Source organism: Ambystoma mexicanum, chromosome 14 (assembly GCF_040938575.1).
Source record: "Ambystoma mexicanum isolate Mex_15411 chromosome 14, UKY_AmexF1_1, whole genome shotgun sequence".
Taxonomy (NCBI): domain Eukaryota; kingdom Metazoa; phylum Chordata; class Amphibia; order Caudata; family Ambystomatidae; genus Ambystoma; species Ambystoma mexicanum.
Window position 1 is genome coordinate 515,285,077 of NC_090940.1, and position 20,385 is coordinate 515,305,461.

Consider the following 20,385-nt stretch of genomic DNA (forward strand, 5'->3'; position numbering starts at 1 on the left):
ACTACAAGTTCAATGTACTTTCCTACAGCCCTCTCTTCCTCCCAATATAAGCCTGGCTGCTCTGTCTACGCTACCATGAATTCAGGTGGTATATCCTTCTACTAAGAGTAGAGTCTTGTACTGCCTCAGTTGAATGGTTTTACTATGGTTTTACTAAGCCCTTAGTTGGACTTCAGAAAACCTGTGCCACCATAGGGTGCCAGTGGAAACCAATGTTGAGACTGGACAAACTCCTACATTTTCTGTGAATTTTCAAGGTTGGAAATGGCTTAAGAGTTTCCTTCCCCAACAGTGTATGGTTACCAAGTGAATCTTAAAGTTACGCAGCTGGAATACACGAGGGCATAACCATCTACTCTCTGAAGAGGGAACTTTACCGTTATTGCTGGAGCATGATATTATCATGATTCAGGAGACATGTTCCACTGACAGGATGTATATTGAAGGTTTTGTGATGCATCAGGTGGCGGATAATAAGGGAGCACTGGGAAGACCATACAGTGGCCTTATGATTATGGTTAGGCAAAGCATGGGTTCAGAGTTGTTAACCACTGCCTCTAACAACAACAATGTTATGGCTGTGGAAATTAAATTGTGCTCTGGTTACGAAATTAAATACATGCTTTTGATAAATGTTTACAAACCTCCGTCTGTGTAGATTTGGGGGGGCATAGCCAATCATGAGCTAATGTTGGTGGGCGGGGACCTTAACGCTTATTGTCAAGACAAAGATCAGCGCTCTCTTTTTAAGAATATCCATCCAGAGTGTATACTCCTACAGGAGAAAGTTAATGAACGTGGTTGCCAATGGGTCACCTTACTTAAAGAATGGGAACTAGTACTTCTGAATGGGTGTGCCAGAGGCGATAAACCAGGAAGGGAGACATGGATGAAGTTGGGAAATCCTTCATTCCCTTTTCGGCAGCAATGCCATTTTAGAATGTGTGCAAAAACTAGAGGTACTTCCAAATGCCCACCGCGATCACTTCGCCTTGAGCTTAACATTGGAGCTCCCTGTAAAGCATTTTCCATGTTAATGATATTCTACCTAGCCACTCTAGTAATAGAATGCAATGGTCTGGAGTCAGTATCAACAGGACCACGTCTGTGGTAAACAATCCCGGGATGGCCTGCTGGCAAGAGTATATTGCCTGCAGTGCCGATGAAATGGAAAATTGGATAAGTGCTCTTACCTCAGACGTAGCATCCGTACGTTCTGGCCGGCTGTTGGTTGTTTGAGGTTGTAGCAAGCCATTCGATATCAAAATTTGTAACGCAAAACAAGTGTGCCTAGGGAGTTTGAGCCATGGGAAAGGCTGTACCTGCAGGTCTTGAACTCCAATACGAATGAAAGAAGATTAAGAATAGATATCGTAGATGGCTAAAAAACTGGACATTTTCAGTACGCAATGTTCAGTGGCAGCACTTTGATAAGTGCCCTTTGTGGGAGAAACACAAGGTCAATATGGCAGCTACTAACCACTGCCAAAGGTCCAAGGGAACAACAAATCCTTAATCCCATAGGGGAGCAGGTATGGTTGGATTTTGTAGGTGGAAAGATGAAATTCACATTGGTGTCTGCAGATCATCGGGAACTTAGATCGTTGGCCACTTGATACTTCTATTAAAACCATAATAGCTGCAATTAACAAACATAGGTACTCCAAGGCCCCTGGCCGGAATGCATTTTTTTTTGCAGTCTATACTATCCCTGTCTACAAGAAGGGAGACAGGAGCATGCTGGAAAATTACAGACTGCTGTCCATGTTGGACTTGACTGGTAAATTGTTCTCGGGTATTTTTAAGAATATCCATCCAGAGTGTATACTCCTACAGGAGAAACACAAGGTCAATATGGCAGCTACTAACCACTGCCAAAGGTCCAAGGGAACAACAAATCCTTAATCCCATAGGGGAGCAGGTATGGTTGGATTTTGTAGGTGGAAAGATGAAGTTCACATTGGTGTCTGCAGATCATCGGGAACTTAGAGCGTTGGCCACTTGATACTTCTATTAAAACCATAATAGCTGCAATTAACAAACATAAGTACTCCAAGGCCCCTGGCCGGAATGCATTTTTTTTTGCAGTCTATACTATCCCAGGAGATCCAGACCTGGGAGCTTTCAACAACATTCTTTGCAATTTGCAGACAGGTTTTCTGCCTGGCTCCTCCATGATTCATAATATCCGTATGATGGATACTCATCCTTGAGTCTGCATAAAAGGAAGCCCCAGTCTTATAGATTACGTTGTAATCTTCATGTTGACTTTTACCCTTGTAAAGAGGTCTAGGCTCTGGGATAAAATGAAGATCTTGGGTTGTACAGTGCGGCTTCTTTTTATAATTTAGTGTCTGCATGAAGATATGGGCGCCAGATTTTGTTTAAATAATCAAGGCAGGGTGACTTTTACAGTACATCTCAGTAGGGGAGTTAAGCAAGGTTGTGTGCTGGCTCCCCTGCTGTTTAATCTGTACTTCTCAGATCTCCCTGAACGGATGCAGGCCTGCTCTAATTGTCCTCCTATGATTCGAAGGACGAGTCGCCAGCATGTTATATGCTGACAACCTCATCATTTTTTACCACACTCTTTCCGGTTGTAAATCTATGGTGGATGAGTTGGCCAGCTACGCGAAGGACAATGATCTTGTAGTCGACACCTAAAAAACTAAGACACTGTTGATTTCTAGGAAGAGGGTAAGTCGAGTGAAGCTGACATCTTAATTGGGGAATATTGACTACACAGATCATTATCCTTACCTCGGGTTGGAAATGAGCGCAGAGAGTGACTATTCATATATTGTGCCTCATCATGAGTTGGGCCTTAGCCCTTAAATGCAGCAGTAATGCTATTACTGCCGCATTTAAGGGTTGGCCCAATCATGAGTCAGGCGGTACGTCAGAGTTTTACCTCCAGCTTTTTGCTGGAGGTAAAATTGTCCCCTTACTGCCCGTTTTCAGTGCTATTACCGCCAGCACAATTACCGGCAGCGGTAATAGCATCCCAAACCCATTGGGTCGAAACGGCCAAATGGAGTATAGGAACTTACTGCTGTATCGCTAATAGCGCCAGACCGAGCAATGCTATTTAGACTGGCGGTATCCCGGTGGGATTACCGCCAGGATACCGCCACATTCCTGATGAGGCCCATTTTCTCTAGTAATAAGAGAAAAGCTGATCTTCTGACCCACCTTTTTTGCAAGTTCGCACATCAGACCGCAGGACTAATCCTCTATAAGCAGTGCTTCTGTCCAGCCATTTTATACAGACTTGAAGCCCCTCGAATGAAGGATATGAGTTGGTTAAATTGCGTGAAAGGAGTCTTTTGGTGGAAGATCCTGAGAATCAGACCATCGGTATCGATGAAATTGCTGCAACTAGAACTTTGTCTAATCTCATTAGGAGGACAGGTGGAAAGAAAGAGGGGTGAACTATATCTAAATGCCAAGATGTCCCAGGTGTGTCCCATTTTGGAAATCTTTGGTACCAATTGTGGGAAGGGACCCCCTTACAAGTGGTGACACCTTTGATGACCTTGTGCTGTCCACATCAATTGGTACCCAAAATGGGAGATTTACAATTTTTAAAAGTGTTATTTCAAATTGCTGTTGGATGCCAGAAATTGCTGCATTTGTAAATGTTACAGTATGTTGGAAACATCTAAACACTTGTTTACAGAGTGCATGACATTGGGCATCATTCCAAGATTCGCGGTAATGGAAAAACGATGCAGGTAAGGGAAAAACGGCACTGCATACCGCTCCGGCCTATCACGAGCCTACAACCCGGTAATAGCGCCACCACTGAGACCGTGCTCCACCGTACTGGCATGCACGTGGGAATGCGGCCCTTGGGGCCGGCAATGCCGGCATGCCGCTAACAGGAGGACATCACAAGCCACGCGGACATGCATCTACCGGCATCCCGAAGGCGGTAATAAGGGATACCGCGAAGCCGGCATCACCAGCATCGTGGATCACCTGCTAATAGCAATGTGCTGTGCTCCCAACTGCCACAGGTGCACACAATTAGCACAGGTATAGGCACTGGAGTCTGGCCCAGCACAAAAGGAGCACACCCACACACCACACCCCTTCCCACACCAAAATGATCCCACTTGTAGTTGCGATATTGGGGCTGGAGGACATGCTTGCATTGTTACACCGTGAGCAACAACTACAACAGGCACAACAGAGGAGACGCAGGAGGAGAAGGAGGGTGAGACAGGCCCAATAGGTCCCACCAGTGTAGCCAGTGGTACCAGGCAGGCAGCCTCCAATCCCTCGCATCAGAGCCAGTCCTTTCAACCTAACCCCTGAGCAGATCCACACCCTGTACCGCCTGTACCGGGACACCATCACCACCATTGTGGACATGATACACAACGACATTGCCAGCCTGATTGAAATCTGCACCCCCATCACCTCTCTACTGAAGGTAGTGTCTGTGCTCCACTTCCTGGGCACAGGCACCTACCAGCACACAGTGGGGCAGATGCATGGCATATCACAACCTTTTTTTCACGCATGATGAACCAAGTGCTGGATGCCCTCCTGAAGCACTCAAGCAACTACATATCTCTACCACGGACTGCCCAGGAGCTCTTTAATACTAAAATTGGCTTCCATGCACTGGCAGGCATGCCCAATTGTATCAGTGCCCTCGACTGCACCCATGTGGAATTGGTGGTCCCACATGCCATGGAGATGGTGTACTGCAATTGTAAGCTATACCACTCTTATCAATGTGCAGATGGTATGTGACTCCAGCAAGTTCATCACACATTGTTGTGCCCGATATCCCGGATCAACTCATCATTCAATGGTCCTGCTGAACTCGATACCACGCTACATGGAGCGACATGCTGGACGACGTTCCTGGCTGCTTGGTAAGTTGCATGACAGGCACATGGCGGTGTAATTGGGGGGGGAGAGATGCACACACCACCCGGGTGAGTGCGGGGTGGTGACTGGACAATGCCCACACTGCAAAACACTGTGCCCCAAAGCATCCCAAACTGAACATGACACCTAAACCTCATAGTAATGATGGAAGCTGCACACCAATGCCAATATGTCAGACTTGCAACCAGCCCCTATCCCTCAACACGTCCACTGCACATAGTCAGACCATACCCTCCGTAACACGATGCAGCAACATGCTGTGAGTATGCACAATGTGAAAGACAGCATCAAAACACAACACAGGACATGCATCCATGAGTGCGCACAAATCAATCCCACCAAGGGAATACACTGATTGTCACTGGGCCACCACCACTGTACCGCTGCATCTCAATATGGGAATGTTAAGCGATGAATGACAAATCATGATGAAGCTTGTGCCAATGCTGCTAGTAGAAATACATAAGATCCAATCTACATCACATTGATGATAGCAAATACAGCGGTAGGCATCTACAGTGCATGGACACCAGCAAGGAAGTGGACACCCTGCATCATCTGGACAACGCAACCCACACCTGTAGGCCATGGAACAGCACACATTGTGCCAAATTAAAATGTGTGCATACATCCAGGGACATGTGCATGTAAACAACGAATATCTGCAGGCATGAGAGTGATAAGTACATGTGTCATGGTAGGAATTGACTCACACATACCTTCTTCTGCTCCCATGCAGGTGATGCTGGCTATCCCTTGAAGCCGTGGCTCCTCACCCCTGTCCGGAACCCGCAGAACAGGCACGAAGAGGACTACAATCTTGCCCGTACCCGTGTGGTGATCGAGCAGACCTTTGGCCTGTTGAAAGCATGGTTTCGCTGCCTCAGCAGGTCGGGTGGGGAACTCCTGTACGGGCATGAGAAGGTGGCCAAGATCATCATGGCATGTGCCATGCTGCACAACATGTGCATCCGACAGAATGTGCCTCTGCCCCTGACATTGAACAGTAACCACCAGGTGAGGATGAAGATGATGAAGAAGAAGGGGTTGCACATCAGCCAGGTGGCGATGCACAGGAGGGACGTGCTGTGCGCCAGTCTGTGCTAGGCCAATATTTCTGAGACACACGGATGCAGAGGGTGCCATGGATGTGGGACTCTGGGCACTGGGTGTGGGGGTACATGGACACTGTGCACTGTAAACCAATAAAGCACACATATACAATAAGCAATGTCCAGTCATGTGATTTTTTTTTGTGCACAACGTGATATATGATTCTGATATGTACAAAGTGCAATTTCCCTCCAACTCCCCCACACACTCCCTCTCCCCTCCCCCTCCCAGCACAACTCCCCCACACATCCCCTACCCCTCCCCCCACAACTCCCCCACACACCCCCTTCTCCCTCCACCTGCCCCCACAACTCCCCCACACAACCCCACACACACCCCTCCTCTCCCCACAACTCCCCCACACAAGGTGTGCAGTAGTCATTGTATGCAACAAGGGCCTAATTTAGTCCGCACTTGTAGGCTGCCCCTGCTACTTGTGTCCTCTGTCGGCCTCTGGGGGCTGCATGTCAGTGTGCCGCGTGGTGAGTGCAGACCGACGCACGGGGCTCGTCTGGGTGGAGCTGGCCGATGACGCCGTGCCGGGACGCTCCACTGTCGGGGCTGGACGCTGAGCCTCCAAGGCATCGGCAATCCTGGCCAGGACCTGCCTCACCGCGAGAGCTCCTCACAAATGCGCATGGTGCTTATTTCCATGGCCCCAGTCATGGCCACAGTGTTCTCACGGGCCTCCTGCCTTGTCAGAGCACCATCAGAAACATACTGTTTCACGAGCCCTGTCAGCTCCTGCTGCCGCCCCTCCATTTGTGTCATGTGCCACTCTCCATCCCGGATGCCCATTGAGGTGGGTGGGACATCTGCTGAGGGGCCCAATGCAGGTGTGTCCTTGGTGGGGCTCCGGGCCTCTGGTATTGCCTCTCCTCCTGACTGGACGGATGTGGCGCTGTTGGGGGTGCTCTGTGGGGTGTGCTGCGGTGTTTGTCCGGGGCTGGGTGTGCCTGCCACATCCATGGACAGGTTGTCGTCCTCAGGAACACATACCTCCGCCTGGCCCTGTTCTTCATCACCACTCTGGGGCGCTACGGCAGCTGCCTCCCCTACGGAGCTGTTTGCAGCAGACAGGCCCCCATCTGCCACTGGCTCGGGATCAGTGGATTCCAGCACTTCAGTCAATGTTGGTTTTGCGGCAGTACCTGTGCCTTGCCATCCAGTGTTGCCTTTGCCTTGGGTGGCTGTTGTTGCTTGCCCTGGCCCTTGGATGTGGATGGCCTGTTGTTGTCATCCCTGCCCCTGGCCTTTTTGGTTGGTTTGGTGGCCTGTGCAGCTGTGTCCTCAGCATCGCTGTCAGAATCTGAGCCTGTGGGGGACCGAGAGAGGGACGGCATCAGTGATGGTTGTACATGCATCATGCATACATTGGTATTAGTGCAGTTGTACACATGTGATACATTGCTGTCTTGGGGTTGTGACATACAGGTCGCTTGCTCTATGGGGGGGTTATTTAGGCATACGTCTGGTTCACACATGTGTAAGGTGGTGTATGCTGTGTGACATGCCTTTGTGTTGTGGGCTGCATGCAGTGTGACACATGCCGTTTCGCTGTTTGTGGGGTGTGTCTCAGGTATGGCATTGGCATGCTGCATGCATGTTGATGTGACGGTGTTGGGGACAGCATCTAGGCAGGGATGTGTCCATGTGTGTGTGATGGCCCATGCATTGGCTTATGCCACTGTCACATTTGTGGCCCATCATCATGCTTTGCATTCCAGTGGTTTGTGTGGACACTCACCTCCATCAGCCGATGACGGGACTCCTCGCTCCATGTCTCCCACTCCCTCGATGGCTTCCATGCAAATCGTGCTGGCACATGTTTCCTCCCATCGGGTGAGCTTTATGGGGGAGTTGGAACTGCCACCTGTAGCCAAACCCTGGCTCCGATTCGCAGATAGGATATTGCGCACATGGAGGCGCAGGTCATCCACCTTTTTTTGACATCTTTCACGGTGCAGGGGGTGGTTCCGACCGCACTTACCTTTTGGGCCACTTCCTCCCATATTTCTTTTTTTTTAAGCTGGGCAGGTCGCCTGAGGTCTGAGGCAAAGAGCACATCTCCATTCTCGGCCAGAGTGTCTGCCAGCATGTTTAACTCGTCCTTCGAGAAGCGCACCTTTCGCTGGCGGGATGCACCTTTTTTAATGGCCTTATGCATAGTGCTGGAGATGTAGCTGCAGATATAGCTGGTGGTGGGTGGATCCAGGTCCTGTGTCTCGAGGATTGCAATGGATTGTGTTTTTCAAGATGGCCGCCGTTGCATTTCTTGTTCCTGCGCAATGGCGTTACTTCCGGTTCCGGTATTGCCGGTGCCCGTTATTTAGGGGTGAACGAAGGCAGAGGAGGTGTTAGCGCTTTGCATGATGCCGGTAACGGGGGTTTTAGGGTCATTTACGGCATGCCGTTACAGGCGATACCGACATGCTGCTACGCGCGTGCACGCATTCTCATAATCGGCCGCTGTTAGCGGCGTCACTGCTACCCGGATGCGGTATTGCCTCCAGGTTTGTTTGTTTTTTACAGCGAATCTCGTAATGAGGCCAAATGAGTACTATCTATATGTGGGCTTACAAGAACTTTGTCAGGGACTAAGATTGTATAAAATCAGGAGACTTCTGGAACTATTGTTTGAATTCCCCTTCATTCTCCATACACCTTGCCCTCTTTAGGGTTTGGAAGCAAATAGTAAAATGAATGGAAACTGGAATAAATGTATTTGGTTATTGATGGCAATGTGTACACAATTCTGCTAGCTGTTTTATACCTGTCAACCCAATAATTTGTAGATGAATGTGGAGCATTGGCATGTGGTCCATCCTGCCCACATTTAATTCAATCGATTTGGTTCTTATATCCTTGATGTTACATTATTTATTTATTTGCATATTTGCACATAATTGTAGAGTACGTTTAGTGCAGTGTGGTGATTGCACAGCTGGGCTCATACAAAAACCAAATATGTTGAAGTATTCATTTATTTATTTGCATCTATTTGCATTTTTTTGCACATTGCGTATTTGCACATATGCAGACTCTCCAAAATGGCACCTTAACTCATCTATCTGTTTTCTAGGTATACGTTTAAGGAGTTTTAGTGTTGACAATAGGTAGTTTAACTACTTTAGGATGTCATTTCCCTTTATATTTGTGCAAGATTTTAAATTGACCGTGAGAATATTTTACGATCTTATGATGTGATCTGCAACGACGTTGAAATTTGTACATCTTTATGTATTGTTGATTATCTCTTGTGTAGATGATTTATAAAAAAGTCCTTTTGACTAATTACAATAAATAATAATAAAAATAATAAGATCTTTACTAGACTGTGATATGGCTAAGATGAGGACATTGTCCATTTGACGGGTACATACATTCAAGAATAATGTGGTAGGCTTTTAATTTTCTCCACCTCTATACTGGTACTTGACACAGTCAAAACTACACGCTGTATCACATGACTTATCTGGGAATTGCTGGAGACAATTTAGTCTAGTGGATAAGATTCTGCACATTTGTAGGGACTGCGCCAAACGGACCCTTTATTGGCAAGAATCATGGGCACAAACTCTGAAAAGGATTGTCCTCTTGGGTCTCACATAAGAATGTGTATGCACCCTTAGATTCCAATGTGGCAAATATAATACACGTTTACTGTTGGAGGCCTTGTAAACTGCTGATTCATGCCCACTGGGTAAGCAGTCAGCACAAGCAAAATATCTTTAGTTGTGCAAAGTTTGCCACATCTTTACATAGAAAAATTAACAGCCAATCTCCTAGATCAAGCTGATAAATTTGCTGTGCTGTATCAACACTTTATTACCTATATGGCATGCAAATCAGAGACAAGGCACACCGTGTTTGGCTCCATGACATACAGTTGTTTGATACCTAACCCCCAGGACAGTGAATTAATATTTGGTGGGTTCTTAGCTGATGAAGAGAATGCCCATGTCAGGTAAAGGGTGCATGTGAGCTTTGCCAGGGATCTAACTGATTCAATCCTCAATGATCATGAAAGGTCTTATGAACACTAGCATGATTTTGCTGTGTCTCTCTATTTGTAAGAAGACATTTCCAACATTGTGGTGGTGGTATGGAAGGACAGTACAGTAAATGGATTGAGAGTTGTATTACTCTTTGATAGAAGGCAAAAATAGAATATTCTAATACAGTGCTTTCAGATTGAGCAGGATCATATATAGTTTTGGTTTGATGACTGAAAGAGGCATTACTTCTGCCTTAAAATACTAATACAAATAGTTGCTAAAACAAAGACTGTGTAACCCATATCGTAGAGAAATCTCTTTTACACTGTCTTTGGAGCATCGGATCTAAGCTCTGTCTCATATGATGCCTTGAGCCTTACCCCTAAAGAGGTCCAGGAAGCATTAGCATTAAGTATGACCCATATATTTGGGCTTTAATCTTGACATTTATTTCAATAGCCTGACTGTTTTTAATCCCCATCCTTCTAGTTGGAAATTAGCGTTGATTATTTCAATTAAGAAAGGCAATTCCCGATTCTATAGCCTGTTTCTCTGATAGACCCTACAGTCCTACTGAAAATGGTTCAGAACATTAATTCACCAGAGTCTTAGACCAGAATTTATATGTATGGCTTCTTTTCTGAAATTCAGAATTTCTTTCCAAAAAAGATGTTCTTCACCATAAATCCTCACTTCTTCTGCGTTTTATGGACCTTTGTGCAGTCTTCCACTCTGTAAACCAGGCTAAACATTGGACCATGCTCAGAGATATGGGCATTCCAGATCAGCTGTCAACAATTATAATTGAAGTGCATCTTAAAGCTTTCATCAACAAAGACAACATCTATTACACCTGGTGTAACACAGAATGGCATTTACTAGTAGACTTGAATAAATGTACAGTTGTTATCCCAAAATCTGACATCATAACATTAGCATTTTGGCCTAAAGAAACGATTTAGTGCTGCTTGCTTGAACCTCTCATGTCCCTCAGGACTTAGTCACAGGGTATGTAGACCATATGTCACAATGTGATTTGAAAGTAAATACAATCACATCCAATGTTATGTGCAGAAGTAAGCCTGATCGAAACTTGACATTAATGTGGGTCAGTAGGAAGCAACTTGCTTGGGTACCTGATTTTTCATCAGTGTAACTATTTAGCAGAATTTATTAGTCTTCACACACAAGAACAGAATCACCCAAGCTAGCCCTGGTTAATGGATCCATGGTTTGGTACGAGAAGTTGTGTAGTCTCCTATGTAATCCTCACTGCAGTTATGTGGATCTAGGTCTGTCCCAACAGCCTGCTACAGTTGTTTTTTCCAAACTTTCTCCCATACACAAATTGTAGTAAATCAACATATTATGCAATGCTGCTAATGTTGTTACGCTGGTCAGTGATGCCCCCACGGCCCTGCTGGTCAATGATGCCCCCACTGCTATGTTATGCAATGCTGCTAATGTTTTTACGCTGGTCAGTGATTCCCCCACGGCCCTGCTGTTCAATGATGCCCCCACTGCTATGTTATGCAATGCTGCTAATGTTGTTACGCTGGTCAATGATGCCCCCACTGCCCTGCTGGTCAATGACGCCCCCACTGCTATGCTAGACAATGTTACTAATGATAATATGCTGGTTAATGTTCCCCACACCACTCTGCCAAACAAATCTGTATCTGCCACAACCTCCAACCAAAGGCTTACTTCAGCCACTCCTGCAAAACCTTGTAGCCCCTCCTCCAAACTCCTAACCTGCGCCCTGGTGAACACCCGCTCTATCCCTGCGCACACGCTTGATGAACATGATCTCATTAGCCGGGATAATCTTGACCTTCTTTTTGTCTGCGAGCCCTGGCTACAAGACACCTCCGGACCCACACTCTTGCTCGCTATCCCATCTGGCTACACCATATCTAGGCAGGATCGGACAGGACAAAGTGGGGGAAGTGTGGCCATCATAGCCAAGGACACTCTTGACATCAGAAGAATTCAGGGTGAACTAGGGCAAAACGCAGAATACCTCCTCATCAAACTCAAGATGTCTCCCAACTCTACTATCGCCTTTCACCTTGCGTATCGCCCCCTAGGCCCTCTCACCGGCTTCCAAGAAACCCTCATCCATTCTCTATCCCACAACTTGAAAAAAATGACCAAAGTAGTAGTACTCGGTGACTTCAACCTAGGGCTTGACGACCCCCGAGACACTAATGCTATCGCCCTACAAAAGAACTAACCACTCTAGGATTTGTCCAAACCATCACCAAGCCTACTCACATCAAAGGGCATACCCTTGACTGGGTTGCGCAACATAACTGCCCCATTCTCTGCTCTACCATATCCCCCATCCCCTGGTCAGACCATTTCTGTATGAAACCCACCGTCCTGCTCCCCGCCGCACTATCAAGGAGCTCCAAGAAACTAACGAAAGATACCCTCCTTCCGCACCTTCATGTTCCAGCCCTGCAAACATCATTCCCCAATGATCCTGTACTACTAGCTAACACTTTCAACCAAGTCATAACCACTGCAGTAGATACTATCGCCCCCTTGATGGCCAAAAAAGCTAAGAAAACTAAGCATTCCAATGCCTGGCTCTCCCAAGAACTCATGGATCTTCGATAAAAAAAAAGGGTATCACTTGCCACATGGAAAAGAAACCCTACTGAACCCAACAAAACTGCCTTCAAAACCATTGCGAGAGAATACAAAATTGCTATCACACATGCCAAAGCTGAATCCTACTACACAAGGATTAATAATGCAGACTCAGGGACTAAAGAAATCTTTGCTATTTTCAGGGAACTTGAATCCCCCTCAGCCCCACCATCCAGCATTGTTAAAGATGAGGCTTGGTGTAACCAAATTCAAAGAGTCATGCTTGACAAACTCGACTCCCTTCACACCAAAATTCTAGCCCATCAAAAAGCTGTCTCTTCCCTACTAGCAGCCCAAACGGCACACCCTACATTGGACACATTCAACCAGGTTCCCAAATTTGATTTCTCTCCCATGAGCGAATCAGAAGTCATTGCCCTCATAAAGCCCATTAAGCATGTCTGCCCAGCTCACATCATCAAAGATTGTGCTCCAGCCATCGCCCCCTTTCTTACTGCTTTTATCAACTCCTCCTTCCAATAATCCACTGTACCCAGTTCCCTTAAAGAAGCATGGGTCCGACCATTACTAAAGAAAAATCTCTTGACCCTCTGATACCTGGTAACTACAGACCCATTACTACGGTCCCTTTCCTCTTAAAGATTTTGGACAAAGCAGCTTACATGCAAGTTCAAAAATTCATTGAGGATAACCACCTTCTTGGTCTTCGCCAGTCCGGCTTTCATCCTCGTCATGGCACCGAAACGGCGCTACTTGACCTAAAAAATCAAATAGATGACCTAAGAGATGCAGGCAAACCTGCGCTCCTTCTGCTCCTAGACCTCTCTGCGGCCTTTGACTTGGTAGAGCACAAAACCCTATGCCACCATCTCGCGACCACTGCAAACTTCTCCCCAAAGGCATGTGCTAGGATCAACTCGCTCCTTCAGGTGAGAGTAATTAAGGTTTTCTCTGAATCCTCTAATGCCATACCGAAACCGATCAAATGTGGAGTCCCTCAAGGCTCTTGCATTGCCCCTACCCTATATATCCTCTACACCAGACCTCTGTTCTGTATTCTGGACTCACTGGGCATCTCATATATCAACTATGCAGATGACACCCAGGTGCTCATACCTCTATCGGGGGACTATCGTACTGATACAGACACCCTCAACCTCATCTACTCCACTATTCAATCCTGGATGGCAGACAACTGGCTATGTCTAAACAGTGAAAAAAACGAACTCCTGCTGATTGGGTCTCCCTTCACACTGAGCAAACTCGACAAGGAGTATCATGCCTTCACTATAGACAACATCTCCATCGCAGTCTCACAAACCATTAAGACCTTGGGCGTATACCTAGAGCCAAGCCTGACCATGGATAGGCAGGTCAATGCCATCACTTCCTCTGCAGCGTACCACTCCAAATTGATCAATGCTGTCAGGCCATTCCTGACCCAACAGAACGGCATTACCATAGCCAGAGCCATCATTGGCTCCAGACTGGACTATTGCAATGCCCTCTTCATTGGAACCTCTCAAAGAGGGCCGCAACAGGCATAACATGCAGGGAACACATCTCATTGGTTAGGAGGCAGGTACACTGGCTACCTATCAAAGAAAGGGTTGTCTTCAAAACACTTGCCTTAACACACAAATGTCTTCACAGACTCGCACCCACGTATTTCGAACAAATGATCTCCAAACAAACAGCTTCCAGACCCTCCAGGGCCGCCTATGCCAACCACATCTTGGTTCCTCACACACGTAGAGTGCATGCTGGGGGCTCGAGCTTCCCAACAATGGCTGCCACTCTCTGGAACAACCTCCAGAACGATATCAGATCAATCGAATCTCATGCTGCCTTCCGTAAGGCCTTCAAAACTAGGCTCTTTGTCTAGAGGGCTTACCCTACGTGCGATTCCTGACATATGCTTCCTCACTGAATGTGTCACACCTTGCAATGTAAAATACTGTTTATCTGTGACTGTAACAACTAAAGCTAATGTTATATGTTTTTTTCTTGGGCCGCCTATTGTAACCCTCAAGCAAGCCTTTTTAAGTATCCTTGATAGCGCCTCGATGCCCGTGGGCTGCAGTGCGCTCTACAAATCCAAAAAATAAATAAAATAAATAAATATTCACACTTTATTAATTCTCCCACAAAATGCACACATCTACTGAATGCATTTGCTAGAATCCACTACCTAATCTTAAACATGCAGAGATTCAGGACCTTCTACATTCTGGCATATACTTAAGTACCAAACGGTTAATTTATATAAATAATCAGTTGAGAAAATAGGTTACATGCATCTCTTATTGTTGACCCTGATGGAATGCCATAATTAAGATAGTAGTAGTAGTAGTAGTAGTAGTAGTAGTAGTTTGTCATTTGTATAGCACCTTTATCCCATTAGTATTGCCTCAACACGCTTGTGCGGGACACACCCTCAGCGGACCAAAGTCCATTGTATGGGAAAATTGTCAGAAGGATTAGAATGCGTGTGTGAATTTTTACAAGGAACGGGACTTAGGTGGGATGACTATGCCACTGAAAAAAGCTACCCATGAAGGTCAGACATGTGTATGGGTGCTAAGAGATGGACAGAGGAATGCGCGAGTGCAAGAGACTCATTATGTGTCTGTCGTAGGGCATAGCTGGATTTAGCTGCATTCTAAACGCAGAGATGTTGCGCTTTGTGTTAAATTTGGTATGTGGAGAGGGTGCGTACTGTTAAGCGGGCGTGCCTGTCGATAAAGCTCAATAAGCATGGAGAGAAGCAGGTTCAATTGCATTGGCTATAGCTTAATTCATGCCTTGGAAGTTTAGCTACATTCACCTAGAATCGTTGCACTGAATACTTCTTACTGCAATCAGCTGCCTGCCCTCCACATGCATCTAACCGCAACACAATACATGCCCTGAAATACTTCTAAGTTCAACACATTGGGCCTCATTACAAGTCTGATGGTAACCCGCCGGGTTGTAACACTGTTTCCGGCGCCTGTCATTACAAATCCCAGCAGATCAGGAAGTCAAGCTCCGGAAAATGTTAGTCCCAAGGGGGACTGGGAAGAACTGTAACTGTTGCTAAAGGTGCCGGTGTATCCGTGAAAACTCTGCTTTCCAGGGCCATTGCTACTGGCACTCCTATTTCAGGACTGGCAGGCTCGTAATGAGGCACATTGTTTGCCCCCAAAATACATCTAAGTGCATCACATTTCCTGTCCCCAAAATACATCTACATTCAACACATTGTCCGCACCCAAAATACATCTAAGTGCATCACATTTCCGGGCCCCAAAATACATCTACATATTTGAAGGGAATGTGTTGCAGGACGTTTTTTACTGAAATAGTGAGCTAGGTAGGGCCTCTACACTTCGTTAGTTTCCACTGAAAAGTAACTTAGGTCCGAAAAAAGATCTCATGTAAACATGTAAGCAGAGGCAGTGAGAATTTTTTGCAGAAATATGTGTTAAATTGCTACGATCTGTTACTTGTAGGTGGAAAGCCCAAAATACCCCTAATGACAAACATTTTCGTGAGCAATCAACGTAAGAGGACGTGCTCCACTTTTGATACATTTTTGCGGTATACACTGAATTGCAAAATATTAATGATTTCAATTTTTAGAGCTTGTGGCTTAAATCAGTATTATCCAGACGTCTTCCGTTTACTCAGCCATTCTGATCTGCATCCTGCACATTCACTCTACGCATTCATACAACACACCCTTGTGGTTATGAAAACGTACCAGAAGTCATTTTCTGGGGCTAGGGCCGGGGCCGCACTACCTACAACGCTCTCTTCCTAAATACTCTCCTTCTAGAGTCCTCCGCTCAGCCTCCTCCAACTCTTTGCGGGTGAGACGTTTTTCCAAGCAGAGATTTGGGGGTAGATCTTTATCCTCTGCAGAGGCCTCCATCTGGAACAGCCTCCCAGCCTCTCTGGACCTTAAGCCGGAGCGCCTTAAGTTCACGAAAACTCCTCAAGACCTTCCTCTTCTCTTCCTCTTTCTCTCTCCCACTCCCCTGCTAACCTCCTCTTTTTCTCTCCTTCCTCACTCCTCCTGCTCCTCCCTAACTCTGTTGAGCTTCGCTGACTGGTCGTCTGGCTCATCTCCAGAGCCTCACTGGTCCCAGGCTCCCCTGCCAGTCTTTGCACTTGCCTCCGGGCCTCTGCGCTATGTTCAGCACAACTGCACTTTCAGCATACGTACAATGAGAGGGCTAACCTCACTGCACTTAACCCACGGCCCTGTTGGTGGACTGGGCACACTTGCCCCCCAGCACCCGTTGCACTTCCGTCTGTACACTTGCATGGCCTGAACTTACTAGGTCTTAGTAATGTAGGTGCCTTTCCCCGGCTTACTACGTGTGAGAGAAAAAATAAAATAGTAGACACAACCCCTTGTCGGGGAAAGAGGCACTGAGACCCAGCTGCAAGAGTTCAAAGGATGGTTTATTTCTCCATCTAGGAAATAACCCAAAAACTCTCTCCCATCTCATTACATCATACTTGTATTTATATTAGTTAAAGTAACTCTAACAAAAAATGCTAAATGGACCCGATTGGCCAGACGGTGTGGTGCTGTAGGTGTGGGTAGCATCTCTTCCTCCTGGTTGGCTGAGTAGCTGATGGACGTCAAACATCTTGTGCTCCATGCAGGTCAGGGTCCGGTCACTGTGGTCACTACCTAAACTAATATGTTACACACTAAATAACAAACTATTTAAAACATTTTATGCTACTTGTCACATTTCTACATAAGTCACACACAATGATTGTTGTCAGTACAATTGGGTAATTCATGGCTTTAATTGAAGGCCTTGACCTTATTGTGCATGTAGAGAATCAGGGTGTGTTTCGCATCTTTTCCTAGGTTTCAAACTCATTAGTGCAAGTAAAAACATATATAGTAGTAAAAATGCTTAAGGTTAGTAAGGAGTGTATTGGGTGGATTTCGCAGCACAGGCGAGGGTCTGGCACTTGAAAGAAATACCTTACAAGGGGTGCAGGGTCAGGATGGCAATAAATTGTTCTAATGGGGGTGGGTGGCTTGCACATTTATGAGGACGAATCGAGCAGAAAGTGCTTAGCTGATCCTGGTTCACATGCCGGTTCTCAGATGGACAGTGATCTCAGAGGAAGAAAACTGTAGCATATTGATTGTTGTAACTTTCTCCAGCTTCAGCGTGAGAATGGAAGCGCAGAGATTTCCTTCGCAGGGGGAGTGCAAGGGTGGGGGCCAGCCAGCTGCCTGCGCGTCTTGTGTGTGTGTGTGTCTGTCCTTGGCTGTTGCGGTGGAAGGGGAGCTGAGCATTGCTGTACTATCGCAGTGAGGCCTGTTTACCCAAGATGGCCAAGATGGAGTCGAAAGGGGGCACAAAAGATGGATGCCCCGTGTCCTGCTCAGTAGTCCCATCTATGTAGCAGTCAACCGTGGTTAACTTCACATAAGGGCAAGGGGCAATCCCACTACCGGAGGCACGTGGTCCAAGCCTCGTACTGAGGAGCGTACGATGCGAGGGGGCCTAAGGACCCCTCGCTCCCATACATTCCCCCCTTTCGTTACATCTAAAGTAATGAACTACTTAATCTCGTTCTTTCCGTTCTCCCTTCGGTAGCGCTCAGCTTCAGCCACAGCCTCATCCCAAGCAGGTGTACCCTTTATTGGCATCCATGCTTTGCACACACTTCTTAAGCTGTTATCTCTTCTTGCGTATTCTTCTGGGGTGACCATTAAGTATATCCCACCACCCCCATCTAAATCTATCCAAACCTCGTTATACCACAGCAAGGTTTTTGGTTCTCTAATGGTAGTGTAATGTAGATTATCGACCACGTCCCCATACTGTCTATAGATGGCAGTCATCCTATACTGTGGTGTGGTGTATTCTCCGGTTTGTACTTGGGCATCTATCATGGTAGCCACCGTTGTCTGTCGGCCCACTGTTACCATCATCATTGCTGAATTAGGCATATTATTTTCACAGCATCTTAGTCCCAGTTGGCACACACAGAATATTAGGAGAAGAAAGACTATGATGGGAATGAGTATCTTTGCTGCGATGTTCATCCCTGATGGTATCCAGCTGAACAGATCGTCGAACCACGTGTTGTTGTCTACTCCACCTTCTGCTCTCATTCTTTCTCCTAAATTATGCACTGCTGTTATCACATGTGACAGTGTCCCGTTATCAGCAACGGAAGTTGGTACGAATGTGCAACGCGCCCCCCCAATTTTTTTGCAAACACCACCGTCCATCGCCGTGATAAGATCTAAGACATATCTGTTTTGCATCGTCATCAGGCGCAATGCTCGGAGCTCTATTTTTATGATGTTGAATCCTTCTTCAGTGTCGTTGGCCAGCTGGATGAGCTCCCAGCGTGTTATCTGCAGCCATTTCGCGTTTGCCCTTGATTGAACGCCTGGTGCTAGAAATGATGCGAAGAATGTTTCTGCAGATGAGAAAAGCTTATACTGTTGTGGGATTTCAGCAAGGAGTTCTGACAATTTGGACGAAATATAATTGGATCTTTTGCTGCGTGACAACTTGGTTTTCAAAGTTTCTTCTGACAATAGTTCGTATGCTGGGTGCGCTGTGACTGTCTCATCGGACGCTGTCGATGGTTCAGCCGATTGCCCTGCTGCTGATGTGTCAGTCGATTGGCTTGCTGTAAACTGAACGTGGCTCTCTGGTATCACCATTAGTGCTGAGTGAAGTGTGGCTAGGGCACAAGTGCCCCTCCAGGATGCTGGGAGATGCAGGTAAGCCACAGATCCAGTATATGTCCATTAATGCAGCAGTGCCTTTTTTCATAACTGGCATTATTAAAGTCTTATTGCACTGCCGCACGGTTCCCATGTTCACCTTCCCTTCTCCATGGAAGCAAAGTTTGTGCGGTATTTCCTTTTGAGTCTTTATGGGTCTCTCCAGGGGTGTGACCCATGTCAGCTTGGTGATATGCTGTGACCAGATGGGGATGCACGTTTCTTTTGCCCTTTCGTATGTTTCATCTGGCAGCCCTCGAAGCCCCTCAGCTTTGCATTCTATCGTTTCATTATGCCACTTGTCATCTGCATATCTTGTCCCTTTTATAACGAAAAATGGCTCCTGGAGGCAGATTACTCCTTGTCGTCTGCTGGTGCAAGTTTGTTCGTTTTCCAATTTTTCCATAGTGACTGTGTGTGCTTGAAATGTCTTTTTTATTCTACACAGCATCAGATGAATCAAACATTGGGCCTCAGACAAGGGTACTTCCTGTGGGATTAACATTTTTGGGGTTCCAGTTGCGTGAGGAATAAGTGAGCACACATAACAACTTTCATTACTTGCTTGCTTTGCTGCGGCGCTCATGTCTGAATACCATTTGTTTGATTGGTCAGGGTGTCGGGAGTCCTCTATTTCATCTAACCCCAGGTTATGATAAATATCGTATCTGTTTTTTCCCACCCCCCTTTTTCTCCTCCTTCTGTTTTTTAATTGGGTACCAACTCGTGGATATTGCAGCGGGAATATTCTAGACCATGCTTCATCGATGTTGTTCATGGTGACATGAGTGTATTCAGTAGTGGTTTCTGGTGCAGTGTGTGTACGCATGCTTGTATTTCTGGAATAAGTTAACCAATAGTAATCATCATTTACATTCAATCCAAGCTCTATTTCCTTGGCTCCAGTATTATTCAGCAATGGAATAGCAGTTTTGTTTACGTGCAATTGTTTAAGGGGCAACGTTATATTTTTACTATTCAATT